The 18,314-nt window shown below is 50.8% G+C and overlaps 2 protein-coding genes and 1 pseudogene across 2 annotated transcripts in view; 2 read left to right on the top strand and 1 right to left on the bottom strand.

The window, feature by feature from the left end:
• LOC144609632 (cystatin-C-like) overlaps nucleotides 1-18,314 on the top strand; it is a 369,350-nt gene that overhangs the window by 4,881 nt on the left and 346,155 nt on the right. The window lies entirely within an intron of this gene.
• LOC144609533 (U4/U6.U5 tri-snRNP-associated protein 1-like) overlaps nucleotides 1-18,314 on the top strand; it is a 54,964-nt gene that overhangs the window by 10,421 nt on the left and 26,229 nt on the right. The window lies entirely within an intron of this gene.
• LOC144609534 (barrier-to-autointegration factor A-like) lies at nucleotides 5,009-18,044 on the bottom strand (annotated as a pseudogene).

Genomic DNA, 18,314 nt, shown 5'->3' with positions numbered 1-18,314 from the left:
CAGCAGGCAGTGAAGAAAGCCAATGGAATGTTGGCCTTCATAACAAGAGGAGTCGAGTACAGGAGCAAAGAGGTCCTTCTACAGTTGTACCGGGCCCTGGTGAGACCGCACCTGGAGTACTGTGTGCAGTTTTTGGTCTCCAAATTTGAGGAAGGATATTCTTGCTATGGAGGGCGTGCAGCGTAGGTTCACTAGGTTAATTCCCGGAATGGCGGGACTGTCGTATGTTGAAAGGCTGGAGCGATTGGGCTTGTATACACTGGAATTTAGAAGGATGAGGGGGTATCTTATTGAAACATATAAGATAATTAGGGGATTGGACACATTAGAGGCAGGAAACATGTTCCCAATGTTGGGGGAGTCCAGAACAAGGGGCCACAGTTTAAGAATAAGGGGTAGGCCATTTAGAACGGAGATGAGGAAGAACTTTTTCAGTCAGAGAGTGGTGAAGGTGTGGAATTCTCTGCCTCAGAAGGCAGTGGAGGCCAGTTCGTTGGATGCTTTCAAGAGAGAGCTGGATAGAGCTCTTAAGGATAGCGGAGTGAGGGGGTATGGGGAGAAGGCAGGAACGGGGTACTGATTGAGAGTGATCAGCCATGATCGCATTGAATGGGCGGGTGCTGGCTCGAAGGGCTGAATGGCCTACCTCCTGCACCTATTGTCTATTGTCATTTGGTTTTCGAGTCCAAGCTTTACCAGCTGTCGAAAAACAGCCGTGGCTCTGAGTATCTCTGCACACGACCAAGGGGTTGAGAAAAATCTGTGCTGTACAGACAAGCGCCTGTGGTCGGGATCGAACCCGGATCTCTGGCGCCGAGAGGCGGTGGACTCTACTGGCGAGAGAGAGTGGCAGAATGTAATGCTGAGGCTCTACGAGGCGCTGGTCAGAGACCACATCGAAGAGTATTGTGGGCCGTTTTGGGGCCCCGTGTCTCAGGGAAGAACGCGCTGACCTTGGAGAGGATCCAAAGGAGGTTTACGAGAATGATCCCGGGGATAATTTGATGTACTTTGTCCATTGTACGCTGATGTAAAGAATCTCACTGTACCTACCTAGGTACACGTGGCAATAAAGTGTGTGTGTGTGGAAAAGAACTGCAGGTGCTGGCAGGGTAAAAAAAACTGCAGATGCTGGTTTAAATCGAAGGTTAAATCTGAGGACGGGTCTCGACCCGAAAGGTCACCCATTCCTCCTCCTGAGATGCTGCCTGACCCGCTGAGTTTACTCCGGCATTCTGTGTCTACCTGGAGGTGCTGGTGGACACAAGATACCGATACCGAAGATAGTCACAAAATGCTGGGGTAACTCAGCGGGTCAGGCAGCATCTCCGGGGAAAAGGAATGGGTGACGTTTCGGGTCGAGACCCTTCCTCAGACTGAGGGGTGGGGGGAGAACAAAGTAACGATGATAAAGGAAGCGGGCCATTGTTGGCCGTGGGCTAGGTGAAAACGAGCTACAGACAATGAGACCCAACAAGACGACTGTACGGCTTGAGGGGGATGGAGAGAGGGAGGGGGTGCAAGAGTCCCTTGAAGTTCGAGAAATCAATATTCATACCGGACCTGCGCACCTAGAATGTACCCACAAACCCGCGGGAGGAAACCGGAGCGCCCGGAGAAAACCCACGCAGGTCACGGGGAGAACGTACAAACCCCGTGCAGACAGCGCCCGTGGTCGGGATCGAACCCGGGTCTCCGGCGCCGCGAGGGCAGCATCTCTACCGCCGCGCCACCGTGTGCTGTCCAAAGTGGAGACCCCGTGTGAGATTAGATGTGTGGGGGGGGGGTGTAGTACAGAGAACAAATTAATGCAAGGACAAGCGGGTGTAGCCAAAGATACTAGAGGAGCAAGATGGACCACTCCGTTGAGATAGCCTCTACCAAAGATACTAGAGGAACAAATGGGACCACTCCGTTGAGATAGCCTCTACCAAAGATACTAGAGGAGCAAGATGGACCACTCCCTTGAAATCGCCCACACCGAAGTGCAGTGCGCAGAGCAGCCATTTTAGTAAGCAAAACCCGCCGTTCGCTCTGCCTCTCGCAGTGTGATCAGTGTTTTGGGGGAACAGTACGTGTGATGATGCCATTAAAATGCAGACTATATCTCATCTATCAACTCACAGGTTTTTGTTAGTTTCTTTTTAAATGATTCTGCTGGTTTCCGCCTACTAAAATGGCCGCCGTGACCTACTACGGTTTTTAGGGTCGAGTGGTCTATCTTGCTCCTCTAGTATCTTTGGGAGTAGCTCAGCGGGACAGGCGGCATCTCTGGAGAGAAGGAATGGGTGACGTTATCGGGCATGTAAAGGTTCTTTTCAGATCGCCACTCTCCCCCGACTCCTGTGTCCTTCATCATTGTTACTCTCAGTCTGAAGAAGGGTCTCGACCCGAAACGTCACCCATTCCTTCTCTCCAGAGATGCTGCCCGACCCGCTGAGTTTACTCCGGCATTTTGTGTCCACCTTCGATGTAAACCAGCATCTGCAGTTCCTTCCCCCTGCAGGCTTTTCACTGTACCCCGGTAGACGTGAATTAAAGAAAAAACGAAACTAAACTCGCACCAAAAATGAATGAAGATCGATGATAAAAAAGTGCCGGAGTGACTCAGCTGGTTGGGCAGCATCTCTGGAGGGAAGGAATGGCTGACGTTTCCTCAGGGTCGAGACCCTTCTTGAGACTGAAGGTATCACAAAATGCTGGAGTAACTCAGGCGGGTCAGGCAGCATCTAGGAGCGAGGGAATAAACAGGTGCAGGAGGAGGCCATTCGGACCCTTCGAGCCAGCACCGCCATTCAATGTGATCATGGCTGATCATTCTCAATCAGTACCCCGTTCCTGCCCTCTCCCCATACCCTCTGACTCCGCTATCCTTAAGAGCTCTATATCCAGCTCTCTCTTGAATGCATTCAGAGAATTGGCCTCCCACTGCCTTCTGAGGCAGAGAATTCCACAGATTCACAACTCTCCGACTGAAAAAAGCTTTTCCTCATCTCCGTTCTAAACGGCCTACCCCTTATTCTTAAACTGTGTGGCCCCTTGTTCTGGACTCCCCCAACATTGGGAACATGTTTCCTGCCTCTAACGTGTCCAACCTCTTAATAATCTGATACGTTTCGATAAGATCTCCTCTCATCCTTCTAAATTCCAGTGTATGGGTAACGTGTTTTAGTCTGAAGGGTCTCGACCCGAAATGTCACCCATTCCCTCTCTCCTGAGATGCTGCCTGACCCGCTGAGTTACTCCAGCATCTTGTGATACCTTCAGTCTGATAGAAGGGTCTCGATCCGGGAAACGTCGCCCATTCCTTCTCTCTCAGAGATGCTGCCCGACCCACTGAGTCACTCCAGCATTTTTTTTATCGTCGATCTTCATTCATTTTTGTGTGTGAGTTTAGTTTAGTTTTTTCTTTAAGTCACGTCTACAAGCCTGCAGGGTGAAGGAACTGCAGATGCTGGTCGACACCCGAAAGATAAGACACAAAGTGCCGGAGTAGTTCAGCGGGACGGGCAGCATCTCTGGAGAGAAGGGCTGGGCGACGTTTCGGGTCGGGACCCTTCTTCAGACTGAAGGACACGGGGGCGGTGATGTAGAGAGGCAGCATCCCTGGAGAGAAGGAATAGACAATAGAAACATAGAAAATAGGTGCAGGAGTAGGCCTATTCGGCCCTTCGAGCCTGTACGCACCGCCATGCAATATGATCATGGCTGATCATCCAACTCAGTATCCCGTACCTGCCTTCTCTCCATACCCCCTGATCCCTTTAGCAAAAGGGCCACATCTAACTCCCTCTTAAATATAGCCAATGAACTGGCCTCAACTACCTTCTGTGGCAGAGAATTCCACAGACTCACCACTCTCTGTGTGAAGAAATGTTTTCTCATCTCGGTCCTAAAAGACTTCCCCCTTATCCTTAAGCTGTGACCCCTGGTTCTGGACTCCCCCAACATCGGGAACAATCTTCCCGCACCTAGCCTCTCCAACCCCTTAAGAATTTTATATGTTTCTATAAGATCCCCCCTCAGTCTTCTAAATTCCAGCGAGTACAAGCCCAGTCCTATCCTCATATGAAAGTCCCGCCATCCAAGGGATCAATCTGGTGAACCTTCTCTGTACTCCCTCTAAGGCAAGAACGTCTTTCCTCAGGTTAGGAGACCAAAACTGCACACAATACTCCAGGTGCGGTCTCACCAAGGCCCTGTACAACTGCAGCAGAACCTCCCTGCTCCTAAACTCAAATCCTCTTGCTATGAATGCAAACATACCATTCGCTTTCTTCACTGCCTGCTGCACCTGCATGCTTGCTTTCAATGACTGGTGCACCCATGACACCCAAGGTCACGTTGCATCTCCCCTTCTCCCAATCGGTCACCATTCAGGTAATACTCTGAATGTAGGTGCAGGAGGAGGCCATTTGGCCCTTCGAGCCTGTATGCACCGCCATTCAATGTGATCATGGCTGATCATTCTCAATCAGTACCCCGTTCCTGCCTTCTCCCCATACCCCCTGACTCCGCTATCCTTAAGAGCTCTATCCATCTCTCTCTTGAATGCATTCAGAGAATTGGCCTCAAACTGCCTTCTGAGGCAGAGAATTCCACAGATTCACAACTCTCTGACTGAAAAAGTTTTTCCTCATCTCAGTTCTAAACGGCCGACCCCTTATTCTTAAACCGTGGCCCCTTGTTGCTGGACAACATTTCTCGGGCCGAGACCCTTCTTCGCAGGTGCCGGACGCAGTGGCGGGATCGATGGGCCGAAGGGCTCCACGAAAGAACGGCAGCCGACCGCCCAGCCCGGGCAATCGTTTACTAGGTTTATTAATAAATCAGCTTCTAACAGCATAAAATCGGACGCAAGGCCTCTCTCGACGATCAATCAATAAATAAGGTCTGAGGATTCATTTGCGGGTTTCCCGGGAGGATTAAGACGCTCGCCGTGTGCGTCGGCTCTCTCTCTCTCTCTCTCCCTCTCCCTCCCTCCCTCCCTTCCCCGCCACCCCTCTCTTTAGAGAAACGCATCACACCACTCCCGCAGGCAGCGGTGGGCAGTCTTCCGACTGCCTGTTGCCGGCGAAACAGACTTGTCGCAGCCAGCTCTTAAAGGCCACCCTTGTCCTGTTTCAACAGCAAGAACTGGCCCAGAACATCCTTGGCCTGGAAGACAGAGAAAAGAGTTAGTTCCCAAATCAACAAGCTAGATGCTAGTCCAACAAGGTGGACTTAGTTCAGAGGCACGCTTACTTCAGAAACCCCTTGCAAGATCATTGAATTGAATTGAATACATTATATTAGACAATAGACATCAGACAATAGGTGCAGGAGGAGGGCCATTCGGCCCTTTGAGCCAGCACCGCCATTCACACGTGATCAAGGCTGATCATTCTCAATCGGTACCCCGTTCCTGCCCTCTCCCCATACCCCCTAACTCCGCTATCCCCTTAAGAGCTCTATCCAGCTCTCTCTTGAATGCATTCAGAGATTTGGCCTCCGCTGCCTTCTGAGGCAGAGAATTCCACAGATTAGCCAAGCATGTATGTTAGCCAACTATTAGCCAATTCATGGAAGGACATTCTTGCTATTGAGGGAGTGCAGCGTAGGTTCACCAGGTTAATCCCCGGGGGTGGCGGGACTGTCGTATGTTAGAAACATAGAAAATAGGTGCAGGAGGAGGCCCATTCGGCCCTTCGAGCCTGTACGCACCGCCATTCATTGTGATCATGGCTGATCGTCCACAATCAGTAACCCGTGCCTGCCTTCTCCCCATACCCCTTGATTCCACCATCCCCTAAGAGAGATAGATCTCTCTCTTAAATCCATCCAGTGAATTGGCCTACACTGCCCTCTGTGGCAGAGAATTCCACAAATTCACAACTCTCTGGGTGAAAAAGTTCTTTCTCACCTCAGTTTTAAATGGCCTCCCCTTTATTCTTAGACTGTGTGTGTGGCCCCTGGTTCTGGACTCCCCCAACATTGGGATCATTTTTCCTGCATCTAGCTTGTCTAGTCCTTTTATAATTTTATATGTCTATAAGATCCCCACTCATCCTTCTAAACTCCAGTGAATACAAGCCTAGTCTTTTCAATCTTTCCTCATATGACAGTCCCGCCATCCCAGGGATCAATCTCATGAACCTTGTTGAAAGGTTGAAAGACTGGAGCGACTGGGCTTGTATACATTGGAATTTAGAAGGATGAGAGGGGATCTGATTGAAACATATAAGATTATTAAGGGGTTGGACACGTTAGAGGCAGGAAACATGTTCCCAATGTTGGGGGAGTCCAGGACCAGGGGCCACAGTTTAAGAATAAGGGGTAGGCCATTTAGAATGGAGATGAGGAAAAACTTTTTCAGTCAGAGAGTTGTGAATCTGTGGAATTCTCTGCCTCAGAAGGTAGTGGAGGCCAATTCTCTGAATGCTTTCAAGAGAGTTAAATAGAGCTCTTAAAGATAGCGGAGTCAGCGTTAGGGAGAAGGCAGGAACGGGGTACTGATTGTGGATGATCGGCCATGATCAAAGTGAATGACAGTGCTGGCATGAAGGGCCGAATGGCCTCCTCCTGCACCTATTGTCTATGTTTACATACAAAGAATTTGCCTTGGTGCTTTGCTCGCAAGTAACAACACGACACACAATAAACAATTAAGAATAAAACATTAAGAATAAAACACTATAGTTTAAACAAGTGAGGAATCAGTGGAATAGATCATGTAAACAGGGAAAATAGGTGCAGGAGGAGGCCGTTCGGCCCTTCCAGCCAGCACCACCATTCAATGTGATCATGGCTGATCATCCACAATCAGTAACCCGTGCCTGCCTTCTCCCCCAAATCCCTTGATTCCATTAGCAGAGACAGAATCTCTTGCCCAGAGTAGGGGAATCGAGGACCAGAGAACATAGGTTCAAGGTGAAGGGGGAAAGATTTAATAGGAATCTGAGGGGTAACTTTTTCACACAGAGGGTGGTGGGTGTATGGAACGAGCTGTCGGAGGAGGTAGTTGAGGCTGGGACTATCCCATCGTTTAAGAAACAATTAGACAGGTACATGGATAGGGCGAGTTTGGAGGGATATGGACCAAACGCTGGCAGGTGGGACTAGTGTAGCTGGGACATGTTGGCCGGCGTGGGCAAGTTGGGCCGAAGGGCCTGTTTCCACACGGTATCACTCTTGTGACTCTAAGATCATGAGAGGAATAGATCGGGTAAACGCATAGTCTCTTGTGCGCAGTAGGGGAATCGAGGATCAGAGGACGAAGGTGGGGGGGAGGAGATTTAATAGGATCCTGAGTGGTAACTTTTTTTACACAAAGATTGGTGGTTGCAAATGGAACGAGCTGCCGGAGGAGGTAGTTGAGGCAGGGATTTACATTTACACCAGGCCCATTAACCCACAAACCTGCACGTCTTTGGAGTGTGGGAGGAAACCGAAGATCTCGGAGAAAACCCACGCAGGTCACGGGGAGAACAATAGACAATAGGTGCAGGAGGAGGCCATTCGGCCCTTCGAGCCAGCACCGCCATTCAATGTGATCATGGCTGATCATTCTCAATCAGTACCCCATTCCTGCCTTCTCCCCATAACCCCTGACTCCGCTATCCTTAAGAGCTCTATCTAGCTCTCTCTTGAATGCATTCAGAGAATTGGCCTCCACTGCCTTCTGAGGCAAAGAATTCCACAGATTCACAACTCTCTGACTGAAAAAGTTTTTCCTCATCTCAGTTCTAAATGGCCTACCCCTTATTCTTAAACTGTGTGGCCCCTTGTTCTGGACTCCCCCAACATTGGGAACATGTTTCCTGCCTCTAACGTGTCCAACCCCTTAATAATCTTATACGTTTCGATAAGATCTCCTCTCATCCTTCTAAATTCCAGTGTATGCAAGCCTAGTCGCTCCACTCTTTCAACATATGACAGTCCCGCCATTCCGGGAATTAACCTAGTAAACCTACGCTGCACGCCCTCAATAGCAAGAATATCCTTCCTCAAATTTGGAGGCCAAAACTGCACACAGTACTCCAGGTGCGGTCTCACTAGGGGCCCTGTACAACTGCAGAAGGACCTCTTTGCTCCTATACTCAACTCCTCTTGTTATGAAGGTCAACATTCCATTGGCTTTCTTCACTGCCTGCTGTAGTGAACGTACAAACGTTCAAAGAACGTACAAACTCCGCACAGACAGCGCCCGTAGTCGGGATCGAACCCGGGTCCCTGGCGCTGCGAGGCAGCGACTCTACCGCTGTGCCACCGTGCCACCTACGGATTTCATAAGTCAGAGCATTGAGTGTAGAAAGTTGGGAGATCGTGTTGCAGATATATGAGACGTTGGTGAGGCCACATTTAACGTGTCATGTTCAGTTCTGGGCACCATGTTGCGGGATGTTACCAAGGGTACACGGACGATGTACGAGGATGTTGCCAGGACTCGAGGGGTGTGAGCTACAGGGAGAGGTTGAGCAGGCTGGGTCTCTTATTCCTTGGAGCGCAGGAGGATGAGGGGGGCGATCTTATAGAGGTGTACAAAATCATGAGAGGAATAGATCGGGTAGACGCACAGAGTCTCTTGCCCAGAGTAGGGGAATCGAGGACCAGAGGAAGTAGGTTTAAAGTGAGGGGAGAAAGATTTAATAGGAATCTGAGGGGTAACTTTTTCACACAAAGGGTGGTGGGTGTATGGAACGAGCTGCCAGTACAGAGAAGGTTCACCAGATTGATCCCTGGGATGGCAGGACTTTCATATGAAGAAAGACTGGATAGACTCGGCTTGTACTCGCTGGAATTTAGAAGACTGAGGGGGGATCTTATTGAAACATATAAAATTCTTAAGGGGTTGGAGAGGCTAGATGCGGGAAGATTGTTCCCGATGTTGGGGAAGTCCAGAACCAGGGGTCACGGCTTAAGGAAAAGGGGGAAGTCTTTTAGGACCGAGATGAGAAAACATTTCTTCACACAGAGAGTGGTGAGTCTGTGGAATTCTCTGCCACAGAAGGTAGTTGAGGCCAGTTCGTTGGCTATATTTAAGAGGGAGTTAGATGTGGCCCTTGTGGCTAAAGGGATCAGGGGGTATGGAGAGAAGGCAGGTACAGGATACTGAGTTGGATGATCAGCCATGATCATATTGAATGGCGGTGCAGGCTCGAAGGGCCGAATGGCCTACTCCTGCACCTATTTTCTATGCTGAGGCTGGGACTATCGGAATGTTTTAAAAAGACAGTCAGACAGGTACATGGATTATACCGGTTTAGAGGGATATGGACCAAATGCGGACCAAAGTTGGGCCGAAGGGCCTGTTTCCACACCATATGAAACAAAGAATAGACGTAGAAACAGAAAATAGGTGCAGGAGGAGGCCATTCAGCCCTTCGAGCCAGCACCACCATTCAATATGATCATGGTCGTTCCTGCTTTCTCCCCATATCCCTTGATTCCGTTTGCCCCAAAAGCTCTATCTAACTCTCTTGAAAACATCCAGTGAATTGGCCTCCACTGCCCTCTGTGGCAGAGAATTCCACAGATTCACAACTCTGAATGAAAAAGGTTTTTCCTCATCTCAGTCCTAAATGGCCTACCCCTTATTCTTAAACTATGTGTGGCCCCTGGTTCTGAACTCCCCCAACATCGGGAACATTTTTCCCGCATCTAGCCTGTCCAATCCCTTAAGAATTGTATATGTTTCTATAAAATCTCCTCTCATCCATCTAAATTCCAGTGAATACAAGCCCAGTCGATCCATTCTTTCATCATATGTCAGTCCCGCCATCCAGGGAATTAACCTGGTGAACCTACGCTGCATGGCCTCAATAGCAAGAATGTCCTTCCTCAAATTAGGAGACCAAAACTGCACACAGTACTCCAGGTGTGGTCTCACCAGGGCCCTATACAACTGCAGAAGGACCTCTTTACTCCTGTACTCAAATCCTCTCGCTATGAAGGCTAACATGCCACTGGCTTTCTTTGCTGCCTGCTGTACCTGCATGCTTACTTTCAGTGGCTGATGTACAAGAACACCCAGGTCTCGTTGCACCTCCCCTTCTCCTAATCTGACACCATTCAGATAATAATCTGCCTTGCTGTTCTTGCCACCAAAGTTGATAACCTCACATTTGTCCACATTATACTGCATCTGCCATGCATCCGCCCACTCACACAACCTGTCCAAGTCACCCTGCAACCTCATAGCATCCTCCTCACAGCTCACACTGCCACCCAGCTTTGTATCATCTGCAAATTTGGAGACATCACACATTTAATCCCTTCCTCTAAATCGATAATATAAATTGTAAATAACTGGGGTCCCAGCACCGAGCCTTGCGGCACCCCACTAGTCACTGCCTGCCATTCTGAAAAGGACCCGTTAGTTCCTGCCCTTTGCTTCCTGTCTGCCAACCAGTTCTCTATCCATGTCAATACCCTGCCCCCTAATACCACATGCTCCAATTTTGCCCACTAATCTCTTGTGTGGGACCTTGTTACATTGGCTACCCTCCAGTCCACAGGAACTAATCCAGAGTCGAGAGAACATTGGAAAATGATCACCAATGCGTCCATGATTTCCAGGGCCATCTCCTAGAGTACTCTGGGATTCAGACCATCAGGCCCTGGGGATTTATCTACCTTTAGTCCCAACAGTTTACCTAACACCATTTCCTGACTAAAATGTGGATTCCCTTCAGTTCCTCCCTCCCACTAGATCCTTGGTCCCTTAGTATTTCTGGGAGATTGTTTGTGTCTTCCTTAGTGAAGACAGAACCAAAGGACTTGTTGGAACGGTCCTGCCATTTCCTTGCTTCCTTAGACCGGCCATGTTAGAGTGGCAGTGCAGCATCGATGGGCCAAACAGTCTGATTGTGCTGCCACAAGATGGCCGCCGGCGGACGTTCTGCCACCACAAGTTGGCCGCCAGCAGAGGTTCTGCCACCACAAGATGGCCGCCGCCGGAAGTTCTACTGCCACAAGATGGCCGCCGGCAGAGGTTCTGCCGCCACAAGATGGCTGCCGCCAGAGGTTCTGCTGCCGCAAGATGGCCGCCGCCGAGCCTCACCTTACAGAAGCCCTTCTCTTCCAGCCGTCCTCCCAGGACCAGCCCGATCCCAGCCAGTTCCCTCACGGACTTCTCCTTCATGGGCTCCACCACAAAGTTCTTGTGCTTCTGCGATGTGGTCGCAACAGGATAGGAAGGTTTCTCTGGAAGGCAGAGGAAGATCCCGCGGTCAAGGAATGGGGGTGGAGATCCAGTACGCGGGGACGAAGGCCCGGCGAACGCCATCCCTGCCCAGGGCTCGGAGCCTCAAAGGGGTTGTGGGGAGAAGGCGGGAGAATGGGGTTGAGAGGGAAAGGTCGATCAGCCATGATTCTATCACTCTGATCCCAACAGGGCCGAGTTCTATCACCAGTGACACCTTTTTAGACTTTAGAGGTACAGCGCGGAAACAGGCCCCTAGTCCGCGATCACCCCGTACACTAGCACACCAGGGACGATTCACAAAAGCATGTCAGGTAGGGTTGCCAACTGTCCTGTATTAGCCGAGAACCTCCCGTATTTTGGGCTAAATTGGTTTGTCCCGTACGGGACCGACCTTGTCCCGTATTAGTGGGGTTGTAAATTGTACCGTGTGCGTGGGATAGTGCTAGTGTACGGGGTGATCGCTGGTCGGCGCGGACTCGGTGGGTCGAAGGGCCTGTGTCCGCGCAGTGCCTCCGATGTTTGTGGATGTGGAAGGAAAAGGGAGAGGCAGCATTGAAGCGGGACTCTGGTCTTAGAGTCCCAGCTTTACCAGCTGTCGAAAACAGCCGTGGCTATGGCTATCTCTGCACGCGACCAAAGGCTTGAAAAACGAGGATGCAAGGGGACAGGGAGAGGCCATTCGGTCCCTTCTAGCCCTGCTGTTCAACCTGACCATGGCGGATCAGCCCACACCTCGTCTCCTCCACCTCTAGAGCCAGTTCTCCTCCCCTCCCCCAATCCCCCGATATTTCCCGTATAGGACCGCCCTTGTCCTGTATTAGGCCTGGGGGGCGCTGTAGGCCCCGACACTGTAGGCCCGGACGCTGTAGGTCCCAACAGTTTAAGTCCCGACACTCTAGGTTTCTGACATTTTAGCTCTGGACAGTGTAGGCCCGGACAGTGTAGGCCTGGAAAGTGTAGGCCCGGACAGTGTAGGCCCAGACAGTGTAGGCCCGGACAATGTAAGCCCAGACAGTGTAGGCCCGCACAGTTTAGGTCCGGACAGTGTAGGCCCGGACAGTGTAGGCCCAGAGGCCCCGGCGCCGCCTCCCGGCCCGGGCGGCCACCATTGGTGGAGCGGGAGCACGTGGCCGCTGGCTGGGTGAGGTCACGTGGGGCGCGGGGCGATGACGTCACCTTGTCCCGTATTTGGGAGTGAGATAGTTGGCAACCCTACCGGGGAGACCCTCGGACTATCTTTGATCTTGCACTAAACGTTATTCCCTCTATCCTGTATCTGCACACTGTGGACATCTTGATTGTAACCATGTAGACAATAGACAATATGTGCAGGAGTAGGCTATTCGGCCCTTCGAGCCAGCATCACCATTCAATGTCATCATGGCTGATCAGTATTGTCTTTACACTGGTTAGCACGCAACAGAAAGGCTTTTCACTGAACCTCGGTACACGTGACAATAAACTAAACAAGGGCAGGACCTACACAGTGAATGGTAGGCCTCTGGGTAGTGTTGTAGAGCAGAGGGATCTAGGAGTACAGGTGCATGGTTCCTTGAAGGTCTAGGAGCAAAGAGGTCCTTCTGCAGTTGTACAGGGCCCTAGTGAGACCGCACCTGGAGTACTGTGTGCAGTTGGTCTCCAAATTTGAGGAAGGATATTCTTGCTATTGAGGGCATGCAGCGTAGGTTTACTAGGTTAATTCCTGGAATGGCGGGACTGTCATATGTTGAAAAACTGGAGCGACTAGGCTTGAATACATTGGAATTTAGAAGGTTGAGAGGGGATCTTATCGAAACGTATAAGGTTATTAAGGGGTTGGTCACGTTAGAGGCAGGAAACATGTTCCCAATGTTGGGGGAGTCCAGAACCAGGGGCCACAGTTTAAGAATAAGGGGTAGGCCATTTAGAACGGAGATGAGGAAAAACTTTTTCAGTCAGAGAGTTGTGAATCTGTGGAATTCTCTGCCTCAGAAGGCAGTGGAGGCCAATTCTCTGAATGCTTTCAAGAGAGAGCTAGATAGAGCTCTTAAGGATAGCGGAGTCAGGGGGTATGGGGAGAAGGCAGGAACGGGGTACTGATTGAGAATGATCAGCCATGATCACATTGAATGGCGGTGCTGGCTCGAAGGGCCGAATGGCCTCCTCCTGCACCTATTGTCTGTTGTCACAGGTAGCTTATGTGGTCAAAAAGGCTGTTGGCTCTTTGGCTTTCATCAGTCAGAGTATTGAGTATAGAAGTTGGGAGTTCATGTTGCAGTTGTATAAGACGTTGGTGAGACCGCATTTCGGGTACTGTGTTCAGTTCTGGGCACCATGTTAGAGGAAAGATATTGTCAAGCTGGAAAGGGTTCAGAAAAGATTTACGAGGATGTTGCCAGGACTAGAGGGTGTGAGCTACAGGAGAGGTTGAGTAGGCTGGGTCTCTATTCCATGGAGCGCAGGAGGATGAGGGGTGATCTTATAGAGGTGTACAAAATCATGAGAGGAATAGATCGGGTAGACGCACAGAGTCTATTGCCCGGAGTAGGGGAATCGAGGACCAGAGGACACAGGTTCAAGGTGAAGGGGGAAAAGATTTAATAGGAATCTGAGGGGTAACTTTTTCACACAGAGGGTGGTGGGGTGTGTGAACAGGCTGCCAGAGGAGGTAGTTGAGGCTGGGACTATCCCATCGTTTAAGAAACAGTTGGACAGGTACATGGATAGGACGGGTTTGGAGGGATATGGACCACGCGCAGGCAAGTGGGACTAGTGTAGCTGGGACATTGTTTGGCGAGTATGGGCTAGATGGGTCGAAGGGCCTGTTCCCACACTGTTTCACTCTATGACCTGCGTGGGTTTTCTCCGAGATCTTCGGTTTCCTCCCACACTCCAAAGACGTGCAGGTTTGTAGGTTAATTGGCTTGGTATGAATGTAAAATTGTCCCTAGTGTGCGCAGGGTAGTGTCAGTGTGCGGGGATCGCTGGTCGGCGCGGACCCGGTGGGCCGAAGGGCCTGTTTCCGCGCTGTGTCTCTAAACTAAACTAACGATGAATGAAAGACATGCAAAAAAACACTACAAAAACACTACGACCTCCATATGAGCTGTGAGCTACATAGATTTCAGAGGATGTTGCCAGGACTAGAGGGTGTGAGCTACAGGGAGAGGTTGAGCGGGCTGGGACTCTATTCCATGGAGCGGTCATTGTCGTTTGTTTATTTGTGACGTTTCTCGCTTTCACTGGGTTTCACAACCTCTCCCCTCCCTTTCTCTCTACCTCCTTCTCCGTGCCTAGTTTAGTTTAGATTTAGAGATACAGCGCGGAAACAGGCCCTTCGGCCCACCGGGTCCGCGCCGACCAGCGATCCCCGCGCACTAACAACTATCCCACACCCACTAGGGACAATTTACATTTATACCGAGCCAATTAACCTACAACCCTGCACGTCTTTGGAGTGCGGGAGAAACTGAAGATCTCGGAGAAAACCCACGCAGGTCACGGGGAGAACGTGCAAACTCCGTACGGACGGCGCCCGTAGTCGGGATGGAACCCGGGTCTCCGGCGCTGTGAGGCAGTGACTCCACCGCTGTGCCTTCTTCGCTCCGTCTCCCTCGTTCCCTCCCTCCCTCTCCCTGTCCCCGTCTGTCTCTGCGCGCTTCGGTGAGTTGGTCGGTTCAGGGGCTTCAATCGAGGGTGGGCAACCGGATTGTCGAGATAGGTGACCTGTCAGTTGGGAGTGTGTGATGGGATGGTGCGGAGGGAGTGTGTGTGTGTGTGAGACAATAGACAATAGACAATAGGTGCAGGAGGAGGCCATTCGGCCCTTCGAGCCTGTACGCACCGCCATTCAATGTGATCATGGCTGATCATTCTCAATCAGTACCCCGTTCCTGCCTTCTCCCCATACCCCCTGACTCCGCTATCCTTAAGAGCTCTATCTAGCTCTCTCTTGAGTGCATTCAGAGAATTGGCCTCCACTGCCTTCTGAGGCAGAGGATTCCACAGATTCACAACTCTATAACTGAAAAAGTTTTTCCTCATCTCAGTTCTAAATGGCCGACCCCTTATTCTTAAACTGTGGCCCCTGTTTTTTCCACAGACTCACCACTCTCTGTGTGAAGAAATGTTTTCTCATCTCGGTCCTAAAAGACTTCCCCCTTATCCTTAAGCTGTGACCCCTGGTTCTGGACTCCCCCAACATCCGGAACAATCTTCCCTGATCTAGCCTCTCCAACCCCTTAAGAATTTTATATGTTTCTATAAGATCCCCCCTCAGTCTTCTAAATTCCAGCGAGTACAAGCCGAGTCTATCCAGTCTTTCTTCATATGACAGTCCCGCCATTCCGGGAATTAACCTGGTGAACCTACGCTGCACGCCCTCAGTAGCAAGAATATCCTTCCTCAAATTTGGAGACCAAAACTGCACACAGTACTCCAGGTGCGGTCTCACTAGGGCCCTGTACAACTGCAGAAGGACCTCTTTGCTCCTATACTCAACTCCTCTTGTTATGATGGGATGGTGTGGAGGGAGCTTCACTGTGTGAGACTGACCCCAGGGGGTGTGGGACAGGGTGGTTTAGTTTAAACCAGTTAGTGTTGTCTTAGACGGTGTGCCGAGGACACAAAGCCGGGTGGCAGTGTGAGCTGTGAGGAGGATGCTATGAGGCTGCAGGGTGACTTGGACAGGTTGTGTGAGTGGGCGGATGCATGGCAGATGCAGTTTAATGTGGATAAACGTGAGGTTATCCACTTTGGTGGCAAGAACAGGAAGGCAGATTATTATCTGAATGGCGTCAGATTAGGAAAAGGGGACGTACAACAAGACCTGGGTGTCCTAGTGCACCAGTCACTGAAAGGAAGCATGCAGGTACAGCAGGCAGTGAAGAAAGCCAATGGAATGTTGGCCTTCATAGCGAGAGGATTTGAGTACAGGAACAAGGAGGTCCTACTGCAGTTTTACAGGGCCCTGGTGAGACCACACCTGGAGTACAGTGTGCAGTTTTGGTCTCCTAATTTGAGGAAGGACATTCTTGCTATTGAGGGAGTGCAGCGTAGGTTCACCAGGTTAATCCCCGGGATGGCGGGACTGACATATGATGAAAGAATGGGTCGACCGGGCTTGTATTCGCTGGAATTTAGAAGGATGAGAGGGGATCTTATCGAAACGTATAAGATTATTAAGGGTTGGACACATTAGAGGCAGGAAACATGTTCCCAATGTTGGGGGAGTCCAGAACCAGGGGCCACACAGTTTAAGAATAAGGGGTAGGCCATTTAGAACAGAGATGAGGAAAAAGTTTTCACCCAGAGAGTTGTGAATCTGTGGAATTCTCTGCCACAGAAGGCAGTGGAGGCCAATTCTCCGAATGCATTCAAGAGAGAGCGAGATAGAGCTCTTAAGGATAGCGGAGTCAGGGGGTATGGGGAGAAGGCAGGAATGGGGTACTGATTGAGAATGATCAGCCATGATCACATTGAATGGCGGTGCTGGCTCGAAGGGCTGAATGGCCTCCTCCTGCCTGCACCTATTTTCTATGTTTCCACCCGCATCTGCAGTTCCTTCCTACACAGGTTAATTGGCAATTTCAGTCGATGGTCAGGAAGGCAAATGCAATGTCTCAGATAGGAAAAAAACTGCAGATGCTGGTTAAAATCGAAGGTAGACACGCAATGCTGGAGTAACTCAGCGGGTCGAGCAGCATCTGTGGAGAGAAGGAATGGGTGACGTTTCGGGTCGAGACCCTTCCTCAATCATCGTGGCTGATCTATCTCTCCCTCCTAACCCCATTCTCCTGCCTTCTCATAGAAATACAGACAATAGGTGCAGGAGGAGGCCATTCAGCCCTTCGAGCCAGCACCACCATTCAATATGATCACGGCTGATCATCCAGAATCAGTACCCCGTTCCTGCTTTCTCCCCATATACCCCTTGATTCCGTTAGCCCGAAGAGCTCTATCTAACTCTTTCTCTTGAAAACACCTAGTGAATTGGCCTCCACTGCCTTCTGTGGCAGAGAATTCCACAGATTCACAACTCTCTGGGTGGAAAAGATTTTACTCATCTCAGTCCTAAATGGCCTCCCCCTTATTCTTAAACTGTGTGTGACCCCCCTGGTTCTGGACTCCCCAACATCGGGAACATTTTTGCTGCATCTAGCCTGTCCAATCCCTTATATGTTTCTATAAGATCCCCTCTCACCCTTTTAAATTCCACTGAATACAAGCCCAGTCGACCCAGTCTTTCATTCATCGAAGGTAGACTCGAAAATGCTGGAGTAACTCAGCGGGACAGGTAATCATCTCTGGAGGGAAGGGATGGTGACGTTTTGGGTCGAGACCCTTCTTTAGACCATTCTTTCACAGCGGTAGAGTTGCTGCCTCACAGCGCCGGAGACCCGGGTTCGATCCCGACTACGGGCGCCGTCTGTACGGAGTTTGTACGTTCTCCCCGTGACCTGCGTGGGTTTTTCTCCGAGATCTTCGGCTTCCTCCCACACTCCAAAGACGTGCAGGGTTTGTAGGTTAATTGGCTTGGCGTAAATGTAAAAAATTGTCCTAGTGTGTGTGTGTGTGTGTGTGTGTGTGTGTAGGATAGTGTTAGTGTGCGGGGATCGCTGGTCGGCGCGGACCCGGTGGGCCGAAGGGGCCTGTTTCCGCACTGTGTCTCTAAAACGAAACCAAAAGATAAATAAAAACGTGTGCCTTTCCCGTAACCTCTGGCACCTTCGGGTTCCTCCGGCACTTTGTGTCTTGTCTCTGGCAGCTGCGGTTCCCCCCCTCCCCCACCCCCCCCTCCGCCCGCTCTCCACCCGTTCTCACCTTTCTCCATGTTCCCTTCGCTGACGACGGAGGCTCGGAAATCCATCGTCCGCCTTGAACGGTTCGCCGTCTTCGTCTTTCGCAGCCTCCTCACGGCTTCCTCTTTCCCCCCAAAGCTTGGCAGGGAGCGGTCGGTGCCTGTCGGGGTGTGTGAGGGGGGGGGGGGGGGCGGTGGGGGGGAGGCCAGGTCCCCTGTGACAAGCCGGGGTCAGCCATTGTGTTGTCACGCAGCGGCCTAGATGACCAGGCCCCATTGTGACCTCCCTTCCCCCCTCCCCCTCCTTGTCAACCTCCCCTCCCCTTTTCAAATCTTCCCCTCCCTCCTTGT

The sequence above is a fragment of the Rhinoraja longicauda genome, chromosome 34 (assembly GCF_053455715.1).
Source record: "Rhinoraja longicauda isolate Sanriku21f chromosome 34, sRhiLon1.1, whole genome shotgun sequence".
Lineage (NCBI taxonomy): Eukaryota > Metazoa > Chordata > Chondrichthyes > Rajiformes > Arhynchobatidae > Rhinoraja > Rhinoraja longicauda.
Note: the sequence above shows the minus strand (reverse complement) of the source record. Positions and strands in the feature narration are given on the sequence as shown.